The 8,865-nt window shown below is 36.3% G+C and overlaps 1 protein-coding gene across 1 annotated transcript in view; it reads left to right on the top strand.

Moving 5' to 3' along the window:
• LOC111622020 overlaps positions 1-8,865 on the top strand; it is a 51,565-nt gene continuing 42,700 nt past the window's right edge. Inside the window, exon 1 of the mRNA XM_023364320.1 lies at positions 1-237. The gene's annotated coding sequence lies outside the window, so the exon portion shown is untranslated. The remainder of the gene's footprint in view (positions 238-8,865) is intronic.

Raw genomic sequence — 8,865 nt, 5'->3', positions numbered from 1 at the left:
TCCGATTACTTAATTTAAAATAATAATAATAATAATTAAGAACGAAATTTAAATAATTCGTTATAAGTGTCCAGCCATATTTAGTCTAGGCTCAAAACGTTAATTTCTTCATTTTCTGGAAACTTCCGAACGGCGGAGTGACCAGCGCTTGAACGGAGGTCGTAGTTTTTACGGAAGGTTGAAAATCGTCGTTGGAACCTGAGAATCCAGGGTTTTTCTCCTCTCTTTCGGCCGTCGGTATGTATTTTTGTTATTTTGTCTCTCGAAAATCGGGAAGTTTGGTGTCCGGAGACGCCCGTCGCTCGGTTGGAAATGCCGGAAGCGCATTGGAGAAAAGAGACGAGGAAAGGGAAGGAAGAGTCCCTCCCGTCTCTACGGGAGGACGCGACGGACAAATAGAGAATCGCGCGAAGACGTCGCCGACCGCGTGAGAGAAGAGGCGTTCTCAGAGCCGTCCCGCCGTCCTGGATCCGCACCGTTACCCATTGGATACGAGGTTTCCGATAATTAAGCGGCCGCGGCTCCCCCGGGCGGAGGGTCATTGTCGCTATTCTGGCAGGTGGAACGCGCCCTTTCGTGCGTGACCCGACTCTCTCACCTTCTTTTATCTTTTCATTAACCCCGATTCGTCCGGTGCCGCGTCGCGTTGGTGGGAACGGTTCCGTCCAGTTTCCTGTCTCCCCGGGACGTCCAATTAATCGCCCGCCACTACTTATCGTCTTTCGTGCGGATATTTAAATTGTTTTCTTTTCTATTATTCGAGACACTTAAACGACACCACTCCCTTCTTTCACCGATTTCCGTCCCGTTATTCCTTTTGTTGTTTGACAGAACGATGCGCCGCGCCTCCGCCTTTACTTTTGTTACGACGTCGCTCTCGTTCTCATCCGGCAGAAATCGAGATCGTCTCGATCGTCGGTGACGTAGACGCCAAGAATACATTTTCGGCTTAACGGGAAATTCGTATTTAATGCCGACTATCGTATAGGTATTTCATTATAAGTGTGTGACGTATTCACGCGTGCCATCAAATCATTTTTTAAACGCGTCTGAATGACTTTTAGGAAACGTTTTCGCCCGAGCATCGGCTTTTAATTTGATTGGTAGGTATTGTTAAGCGACCGGCGATGCGAATCTTCTCTACCTAATTAATGGAGACGATATAGAATATTCACCTGCTTTTACAAACCGGGATGCACAGGTGTCTTCGACGCGTCCACGTTCTTCTTTGTGAAAAGAACCGTGTTTTCCGTAGTCGTTTTATCCTAGCCTAATCTGCTTAGTTTAACTTCTATCTATAAAATATCTTAGGTGACGATTATGTTGGAACGAGATGGGCTTGATTAATGGCGTATTCGTTTTATTAAAATGTACGGTACACTTTTACGTCGATTTGATACCGATTTTTTCACGTTTTTACGTTAGGAGAATATAAGAACGAAGTAGAAATGATGTAAAAGCATATCCTCTTCTGTAAAAACTGATGCGCTTTAAATGGTATCGGCCGATAAACGAGTTTGTATTGTTCTAGAAAAACGCGCTTTCTTAAAATTATTTACGTCGACTTTTTCAATTAGGTTAATTTGATAAAAGGAAGTTTTAGGTAAAAAAGTAATATCTACAAAAGCATTCAATATTTTCTGAAATACTGGATGTAATCGTACGATTTAAGGTGCGGTAAACTTTTTTCACGTGCCATACCTACTGTATACTGTTATCGATTTGATTCTTATTTGATCTTAAACTTCCTGTTACGTGAACGAACCTGAAATAACAATCTGTTAATTTGACAGTAAATTCTGCTTAACTAAATATCGCCTATTCCAATTTAGTTAGGATTATAATTGTGTAATACATTTTATACTGCGTATAATCTAATAGGAACGTATGATGTATAATGTATACTAAGATAGTCCCTAATACGGCGGAAGTGTAGACCTATTTTATTTGAATAATTAAAAAGCATTATTACATATAGAGTTTTGTATTTTGTGGAAGGAGAAAATATTCTCGTTCTGAAATTCGTGGTTGTATAATTTTTATAGTATTTATTATAACTTATATGTATATATAAACAAATCCAATATATTTCCGAATAAATTATTTGCAATAAATTTAAAAATTTTGAAAATTTGGGTTAAAGAACTGTAAAACATTTAGGTATCAGACAGCGTTTTAACACTCCTTTCCTTCAATCGCTCAGGAACTTTTCCGGATAGATACGCCATGTCTTTATAAACAATTCAGTTGTATATTTTAAAGTAAGATTCAAGTTTTCGGATATTTCCTTGGGTCCTTTTGAAAATTGACGATGATAAAGACTGTTGGTCTGGAAAAGACGTGAAATGCTGCGATAGGCAGGACCGACGAACGTCATATACCGTTCGATTTCGGAAAAGCGTTGGACCTCTCGTCAAATTAGTCGAATTGGATCGTTACGTAGACATTTTTTTTAACGAGTGGCGACCGAATACCGAATACGTCTCACGATAATTGTAATTGTAATAATGACGCCATTATGGATGAACACGTGGAAGGATAAACATTCTGAACAGTATAAAAGTTTCTTTCGCCGTTTAATAATGCTTTTGTTTAATTCTCTTCTTCCCGCGCCACCCCATTAACAAGATTCCGGTTCCTTCAACTTTAATTAAAAATATGACTGGTTTATCATTATGGACGCTAATCGGATAATAATAGAGATTTCTGTCGGATTAAATGGTAAAATGAAGGACGATAGAAGGGATCGCTTTCCCCCCTTTGGTTCCGAGAAACATTTCGATTAGAGGTAGGCGAATACTATACGCGAATAGTCGAATATTAGATAGTATTAGAGTATTCGATATTTTGAATATAACGTTGGAAAAAATAAATACGAATATCCACAGTATTGCGTCATTGACAGCGCCTGTTCAGCACCTCTCGTTTAATTTGCGACAGGAAAAGAAGCAAACTAGATCCTGAAGGTGTTCGAATATTTTTCCCCCTTAACTAAAAGTCTGCAGTTGGTGAAAATGAGAATAATCATTGATTAATCTATTGTATCAATAGTTAAGATAACAGTATTAATTAATGATGAAATTAAAAAGAAAGTACAGGCAGTACTGTAAGATTCAAGTCAAAATAAAAAGTTTAAAGTTTCATTTCTTATAATTTAGTAAATTGTTTTTTTTTCATTTTTCTTTAGTAATTTATTAATATATAGAAATAAATAAAACAAGTTTAATAAGTATTAAATGAAATTATTAACTAAATAAGTTATTGTAAGGTGTAGTAATTAAGTTCACCAAATATTCGAGGTAGGCCTATTAGAGTATTCTAAATACTCGATCTGGTTAATATTCGAATTCCGGAAAGCGATATTCGATCATCTCTAAGTTTGATAATTCGAGAAATAATGGAAGGTCGATTGGCCTCCGACTTTTATATAGGTTAATTCGTTTTTATATTTTATACGAAAGTTTTCTTAGAAGAGTTTTATCGCTTAAATAAATTTAATTTTTACTTTATCAATTGTTATCTGAATATTTAGTGCTGACTGTATATGTTTAGTGCAGTTTAACGTTGATCGATCACATCTTATGTCTTTGTGTAAATTTATTTTAGAGAAATGCACGTATAATAAGACAGGAGGGATTTAAAATTTGCATGATCTCGGGTTATTAAGACGGATGTCGTCTTTTCATTTGATAAAATGTTAGTTAGGCTTGGTGGCATTTGTCTAACTGAAAATAGATATTATTTTTCAAATAATCCGGTGGTGGAGGACTGAATCGTAATATTTTTAAAGTTTTTGTATTGTCGATTGTTTTAAGTTACGAAGTGGACGGTTTCGTAGGATAAATCGAAGAGCGATTTATCGGTCTGTCTATGTTGTTTCTTTCTCGGTGTTAAAAGAGTATCGTTTAAAGTCCAAATCTTTGGTCAGTTTTTGTTTACCAACAATAATAATTCTTTAGTCTCCAGGCGACGACCTTGGGTTGGCGTGTTCGATTAGAATAACAGCCTCCGGGTATTTATATTCCGACTAATTCATTATTACAATAACCAAGTCCCGGATGTTGGTAACGTTTTGTTTCGTTCCCGAATAGCAAGATTCAAGATTCCTATTTAATGTCTTTATATTTCTATCATTTACAAACGAAACGACGCGATGTTGGGTTCGCCATATTTTCAATGGAATATATTCAACATAAATAGCCTATGCATTAGCATTATTTATATAGGGTTTTCATCACATATCCTCATTAAATATTTCAAGAGGTTAAGAAACTGCCGACGTAAATAATGGATATTTTTCCGTCATTAAATAAATAATAATCGTCATCTTACGCGCATGACGACTACTACAAGTGCGTATGGCGTAGCACCATTAAGGAAAGGAAGATAGGAAATTTTCCGAAAAAGTTGGACTCGTCGTGAGAACGGCGTTATTTGTTACAAGTTAAATACGTGTGGAATCTGTTACCAAAAACTATATTTATTAACCATCACGGTAAGTTTCGGTTTATTGGTGTAGGCCTACGGCAACGCGACACATGGCGATCTGCCGAGGAGAATGCCTCTCGGAAGGTCTTTTATGGGGAAACTGGCCTCTATTTTGGTTGTTACTATCGTGAAGAAACCCGGAAAATTCCACGTAGCCAGTCCATTGGCGAGCGCGAACTCGCGACCAACCAGCAGTGTTTAGTGGTTTTATCCAACCCGCCACTGGTGAGCCCTATCATAACAAAAATTCAATTCAATAACAATAATACAATACTGTTTATCAGGTAGATTACGTAACAGGATCAAAGATTCGTAACAAGTACAAATAATTGTACTGTATCTACTGCGATTCATTGAATATGTCCGAAACAGTTTCGGTTATACTGTTAGATGAAGGCATTTTATTAATGCTTCATTAATTAGAGTTATATTATGGAAATTGCCGGGTTATTGTTAATCATTTATACGGACGCGTCTCTGTAAGCAAAATTATTTTATTACTTTTTTCAAAATGTGCAATTCACATTTGTAAAAATTTAAACTTTTGGCGAAGATAAACGATTTTGTCAAGCACTTCCCAAATACAACGGGCCGTGTGGCGGCCCTAATTTTTTCCGGAACTGCCTGACCGTGGATAGCCTTTCTATACTCATTCGAGTGTTTCTTCGAGAACGAAACTCGGAAGAGTATTTAGGAATATTCCGGCGGGAGCGTTTCTTCTGCGTTGAAGTCAATGACGTAATGGCGCTCTCCTTTTTTTCGACGATTTTTGGGACAGAGTAAAACAGTGGTAGATATCTTCGAAGAGTCCTTTCTCTCAATTCCGAATATTTTTCTTTAATTTTCGTCGTAGTAAAAGTTTGAACCCTAACAGTGGCGCAAACAGAAACTTCAAATAGAAGGCAAAAAGTTTTGCTGTTTTTTTTTTTTTTATTATAATACTAGCTGCTAGTACCCGCTTCGCTAGGTTTTTATTTGTTCGCACATTTATCATGACCTGCTCATCTAGGCGAATGTTACTCATTCTCTCTCTACTCTATTTTTTTCTTTTATCCAACTGTGCACTTGTTTCCATTCCTCTACGTAATCTTTCTTTATTCGACGTGTTTCCCTATAATTTTCAAGTTGTTCTTCTGTCTGATTATTTCTGTTTCGTTGATAATTTTCTGGTAGCAATGTTAGACGTACTTCTCTTTCTTCCGTGGTTTCATTTCTTCGCGCCATCTTTTGCCTTTACTATATGATTCGAGACCGCGAAAATTCTTTCTTACGCTTTGGCATTGTTTTTTGTATTTTTATTCTTCAGGCTTCACTATTCACTTTTCACTTTCTACTTTTTTCTGTTATTCGTACACTTTTACTTATGAAAAATCAACTGAAGCATGTGCGTCACACTTCGCCAAAAGCCATTCCCACTACTCACACATAACGGTCCTCGACTATTCCAAAACATTTTCGAACCTTCTGGCCCAGTTTATTCTAGAATGTCCTGAATAAATAAAAATATTGCATAACATTTTAACTAAAATATTTTTTTCATATAATTATTCAATAAAAATTGATAAAAAAATTATTTGTACATAAAAAGTTAATTGGTAAAGAAAAATTCGAAAAAAAATTCAGATACAGTAGTTATTTTTAATCATAAAATATTTAAAATTTCTGGAAACGTCCAAAAGCTTCTGAAATAATATAGAGTATTATGGAACATTCTTGAAGGATCTAAAAATTATTAAAGTAATTCCAAACATTCCAGAATATTCATTGTTTGTTTTATCGTTTAATTTTGTTATTCGATTATTAAAAAAGTACTATAATGTATTAAAAAGAAATGAGAGGGGGTAGGTTGTAGGGGTGAAGAATGAGAGTGAGGACAGAGAATATGTGTGAGAATTCTACGATATTCCAGAAAATTTTAGAACTTTCTAGAAAAAATTGGAACATTCTCATTGAAGCGTCACACATTTTCGAAGTCAACCACTTTCAACCCCCATGTCTCTCACACCCTTATAGCTATCGAGACGCAACTACCATAGTGTACGATAGGAGACTTGGGGCTACTACCATACACAAACACCATTCATGTGCGATGTGTAGTTTTGGCTGCAGAGTGAAATATAGGCACAAACACTTCCATTTATATATATATTATTATGTTGGGTTTAGCGGGTTACTCGGTTCACACCGGTGGCTGTGTACTATGCCGGACCAGAGTCAAGGCATAGCAACCAAAAACAAAAATAAGTGTAGTGTCTGTATTCAGGAATTTCCTAACAATGCGGCATGTATTCAATATAGTGACCTTCTGTAGTGTGATGTATGTACAGTAGACCCCCCTATAACGCTTAGAAACGTTCCACGCTAATCGAATTTTACGTTATAGGAATGATTAAATACATGATAGGTGGGAATTTACGGACTAAGGCTGTTCGAAAGGTTTTCTTCTATAAAATTAACCGATTCTAGACTAATTCGACTCAACATTTCCAAAACACTTACCGGTATAATTTTTTGGGAGTAATCCGTATAAACTATGCTATAAACAAAAAATTATAGGATTACTTACCGAGTGTGTACCGTTCGACTACGCCGTTGTTTAAAGCTGGTTTTCGTTGCGGAACAGCACATGAAACGGCGGCCGCGATTTCTAATAATGAATTTTTCGCAGAAAAATAACTTGACCTTTGGAGACATCATTAATATAAATAATTTTTATGACCGTTGAATAAGAAGTGTTTCTTTCACAAGAAATGTATAAAATTAGTGCTGTATTAGACTTACGGTACCTAATTTACATACTGTACAGACGATAATAAACTCAACTTACTAGCCTAAAATCTCCGTAGCGTGTTGCCAGGCGGCAGAAAGCATATATATAATTATAATAAAGTTACAATAAATTAAGTTAATATATAATTATATATACAGTACCTAATTTATATAAAATTAATATATGATTATATGTACAGTACCTAATTTATATATAATTTATATATAATACTAAACAGACGATAGCAAACTCAATTTAGCCGCTCTGTAGCGTGGTGCAGGGTCAGAGGAAAGTAGTTCGGCTGCTCATCCACTATTGGTCCAGACTCTATCAATCTTGTCGCGAAACGACGTTATAGGAGGTACTTTATACAAAAGTTTCTACAATTTTTTCGCTACGTTATAGGAATTGTCGTTATAGGAACGTACGTTATAGGAGGGTCGACTGTATTTCTATTCAATTGTAATGTTCCCAGGCTTTTGTGTAGTGTGTGTGGTATGACACCTGTACAGGAGAGAACGACAGGTACGATAAGCACCTTATCCATCCTCCACAGATGCCTTATTTCCTGGGCGAGTTCTGTGTACTTGCTAATTTTTTCAGTGCATGTGTTTTGTACATGGTAAGTGTTTGGAATGGCTATGTCTATAATGTATGTGATTTTATTGTGTTTGTCAATGAGTGTGATGTCTGGTCTGTTGTGGTAAATTGTTTTAATATGACTGTCGTAGTACATTTTGTGCGTGTAGTTTTCCAATACTGTCTGTGGAATATACTTGTAGTATGGTTCGTGAATGTCTACCAAGTTGTGTTTCTTTGCAAGCTCTTGGTGTATTATATTTGCTACTTGATTGTGTCTGTGTAAATAATCTGTCTGTGCCAAGAGTTTGCACCCAGAAGTGATGTGTTGTATAGTTTCTGGCATGATGTGACATTTTCTGCATGTGCCATTTGTGAGTGTTGTATCTTTGAGTGTGTTTTCTGTAGTTTTTAGTATTTATGACCTGATCCTGTATGGCAATCATAAATCCTTCCGTCTCCGCAAAGAGGTATCCCCAATCTAACCAGCTATTTGATGCAGTTTTGTCAACAAAATCCTGGGTCAGGTCGTAAGGATGCCTGCCATGGAGTGCCTTTCGAGCCACGATTGCTTAATGGTGTCTATGCTTTTTATGTGTTGTGTCATGTCTGTATGATGTGAGTGTAAGTTTAATGGTGTGCTATTTAAGTCTGCTAGAGTTACTGTTTATGTAATTGGGCAGTAACTGTATTTGTTGACTGTAGTTGTTTGTAGTGAAAGTTAACTATGTCAATCAGGCAACGTCCGCCATCTTTACGTGGAAGGGTTAATCTTTCTGTGGCAGATTTAGGATGATGTTGTTTATGCTTAGTAAGTGTTGTCCTTGTTTTCCTTTGGAGTTGCTCAAGATCTGTGTGAGTCCAATGTATAACTCCAAAAGAGTATGTGAGTACTGGGATGACATATGTGTTTATTGCTTTAACTGTGTGTTTTGCATTTAGCTGTGTTTTGAGAATGGCATTTAACCTACTTTGGTATTCTTTAATTAATCTTTGCTTTATTTGTGTATGTTCTGTTAGTTTGGCCT

Source organism: Centruroides sculpturatus, unplaced genomic scaffold, assembly GCF_000671375.1.
Source record: "Centruroides sculpturatus isolate CEXI.00-Female unplaced genomic scaffold, Cexi_2.0 scaffold225, whole genome shotgun sequence".
NCBI lineage: Eukaryota > Metazoa > Arthropoda > Arachnida > Scorpiones > Buthidae > Centruroides > Centruroides sculpturatus.
This window is presented reverse-complemented; position numbering and strand designations above follow the sequence as displayed.